The 3,425-nt window shown below is 37.2% G+C and overlaps 1 pseudogene; it reads left to right on the top strand.

Annotated features, from left to right (window-relative positions):
- The first annotated feature begins 2,314 nt into the window (after positions 1-2,314).
- LOC101528084 (S-phase kinase-associated protein 1-like) lies at positions 2,315-3,175 on the top strand (annotated as a pseudogene).
- The last annotated feature ends 250 nt before the right edge of the window (positions 3,176-3,425 follow it).

Here is a 3,425-nt window from a genome sequence, read left to right as displayed (position 1 = left end):
CAAATTGTGGAACGCATGTAAGAAACCAAAGCCACCAGACAAAGATATATATATATATATAGATAGATATATAGATATATAGATATATAGATATATAGATATATATATATAAAAGGCTAGCTTTGAAAGGAGAGAGGTATCACCAAATTGTAATTTTCCCCCATTGTTTCAAAGCCAATCTTTTTGCTTTCTGATACATCTGATGATAGTTTATTATGCTTCTGACTGTGAGGTAATCAACATTTTACCCTAAGCATAGCTGGATATTCAACCTTTGTTTCTCTGTGGACTCAGTAGGGATGCAAATAGAAGAGACTGTCAAGCAATAGGATTTAACATGCTGACTCAAAAACCGAGCACTGCAGTTTGGTGGGAATGATGGGTTTTCCAGACAGCAATTGTACTAAACAATACAAAGGGTACTGGGTCCAAGCGGTGACTGAGTTAAGGAGCCAACTCAATCTACATTTATGCATCATTTTTCTCTTAAATCATCTTATCTTAGAATTACTACAGACAATCACTCAAAGGCTCTTGCTGTTTAATGAAAACAGTTGCAAATGAAATCCCCCTACTGTAAAATTTATGGGAAACTGGCAACCACCTTATGAAGCACTTTGCTGTAGCTTCTGTCTTGAAATGACCTGAGTAAGTAGGGCTGTCTTCATTCTCTTTTTTAAGAAGTACATGTTATCCCATGTCCAGAAATGCCATGTGGGAAACACATCCCAATTCCACTTAAGTTCTAAATATTCAAAAGGTTTAGAAATTTATCAGCTAATCTATGTACTGCTGGGAGTTTCTTGTCTTCTTTTTCAAACCTTTGAAGATTGTTGTTGTTTAATGAGGTACTCTTCCTCTGTTGGTTTGCTTTAACTAGAGTTCCTAGAACAGGAAGAACAATAAAGAGAACTGCACAGGCTCTCTTCTCTCAGCATCAACACCAAGTGAGTTGAGACAGAAAACAAGATTTAAATTTTATGTGAAACACAGTTAACCTAGTAAAATATGAGAAAAATTTAAATTTAAAATGAAATAAAAATTATTTCTAGAGAAAAGCATATTAGCCTTCATTAAGTAAAAAGAAAAGAAAAATGCTTTTTTCCCCACAATTACAAGTTTGTGGCTAGCCCTAGACCGACATTAGAATGCGAAAAGGATAAATTAATGTAATTACACTAAGAGAAGCCAACTTTCCTGTTTTCCAGAAGAGGCTGAATTCTGGCTTAGGTTAAGATTAGGACAAAGTTCAGGATCCGTGTGGATGGAGAGAAACTTGAGCACAGTTTGATTGGCAGCAATCCATTTCCAGTGATTAGAGATTTGTTATTTCTGAGATAACAAATGACATTTGGAGGGGCAGTGTGTTGTCTAGGTCATATGGGATGCTTCTTTTCAGTACACCGCTTTTTGGTTGCTGTTTTTGTTGTTGTTGTTGTCATTTTGTTTTTTGTTTTTTGGTGGAAGGGAGAGAACATTAAGGTGAAAGAGCAGAAGAGTCAATCTACTCCTAACTAAAGCACTTTGACATTTGAGCAAAGAAAGGTCTTGCTGACCTAGAAGCAAGTCATGAAAGAACACTGGGAATTTCTTCTAAAGTAGATCATAAAACCTTTATTACAGTGGCACCCTCCCTCTACGTGGAGGAAAAGAATGTCCTGTGAAGACTAAAACACAGATAGGTCTTTTACTATCACTGGATAGCACCCCTTCTGTTAAATCCTGCTTTCACATGACTATTCACACTTTATCAAACATCAAATTACATATTACTTCCCTCTTTTTTTTTCTTTTGCAGAGCAAGGAACATGCCTCCATTTATGAAGACTCCCATATCACAGGAAACATATGTTAAATAAATTGATATGTTTTCTTATTAATTTGTCTTTTCTTACAGGGTTTCTATCCTGAACCTTAGTTAATGTAAGAGAAAAAATCTTTTTTCTCTGAAAAAAAATATTCCTTTAAAATTCTTTGTATTTCAGAAATAACAATGTTCAAGTAAAATTCAACATTGTCATATTTTATGAGAAGGCACAGGTTATGAACTTAAAAACATATCCTCTAGATTCCCAGTCTGTAGTATTGGCCTGACACACAAAACAATTCCACTGTTCTATGAAGCCAAAACCAAGTGTTCATTTTCCCCGCAGGCATGTTATAAACCTCTTAGATTCAGTTCCATTTAGTTTTGTTAAAGAGAAATTGACAGAGACTCCTGATAAAAATGCAGGAGAACCTTTTATTCAAGAAGGGGACTGCGGAGCGGTCTTGTCCTCCGCCTTCCTTTCCGTGTGCTGCCACCACTTGTCCACAAGCTGGAAACACCATGCCTTCAATTAAGTTGCAGAGTTCTGATGGAGAGATTTTTGAAGTTGATGTGGAAATTGCCAAGCAGTCTGTAACTATCAAGACCATGTTGGAAGATTTGGGAATGGATGATGAAGGAGATGACCCAGTTCCTCTACCAAATGTTAATGCAGTAATATTAAAAAAGGTCATTCAGTGGTGCACCCACCACAAGGATGACCCCCTCTTCCTGAAGATGATGAGAACAAAGAAAAGTGAACAGATGATATCCCTGTTTGAAACCAAGAATTTCTGAAAGTTGACCAAGGAATACTTTTTGAGCTTATTTTGGCTGCAAACTACTTAGACATCAAACGTTTGCTTGATGTTACATGCAAGACTGTTGCCAACTTGATCAAGGGAAAGACCCCTGAGGAGATCCGCAAGACCTTCAATATAAAGAACGACTTCACTGAAGAAGAAGAAGCCCAGGTATGCAAAGAGAACCAGTGGTGTGAAGAGAAGTGAAATGTTGTGCCTGACACTGTAACATTGTAAGGATTGTTCCAAATACTAGTTGCACTACTCTGTTTATAATTGTTAATATTAGGCAAACAGTAGACAAATGCAGCAGCAAATCATTTGTTCTAGCAGAATATTGTCCTCACTGCATGTGTACTTTGAGTACAGATTCCAAACCTGAGTTTCCTCTAGTATGATCGAAAGTTCCTGTTTTCTTTGCTCTGAATAAAACAACTGTGGGTTCTTGATAGAAAGTGACATTTTGGGCTTTCCCTCTTCTAAAGCCATTTCTGCCTAGTTTATTGTCAGTTAGCTTGAGTGAACTTTTAAAAGTTAGCATTGTAAATAAAACAACTTTCAAGAAGTTTTCTGAAAAAGAATGAAGAAAATATCTTTATTCGTGAGTTGGATACTGAAAAGAGGCTGTTTGCAGTCAATGTTCTGAGTGGGGCTATCAGGATGTCTCCCAGCTGTGTGGTCTGTCGGCGCCCCTGAGGCTGACTCGTCTGTATGGAGTTGGAATCCCTCAGTTGCATCTGAGGACCTGCTCTTACTTTAATCCGCTCAGCTTTGAACATGTTGTCTCAGTCACTACCTGGTTTATGGGTTTTTTT

Source organism: Ochotona princeps, chromosome 3 (genome assembly GCF_030435755.1).
Source record: "Ochotona princeps isolate mOchPri1 chromosome 3, mOchPri1.hap1, whole genome shotgun sequence".
Taxonomy (NCBI): domain Eukaryota; kingdom Metazoa; phylum Chordata; class Mammalia; order Lagomorpha; family Ochotonidae; genus Ochotona; species Ochotona princeps.
Note: the sequence above shows the minus strand (reverse complement) of the source record. Positions and strands in the feature narration are given on the sequence as shown.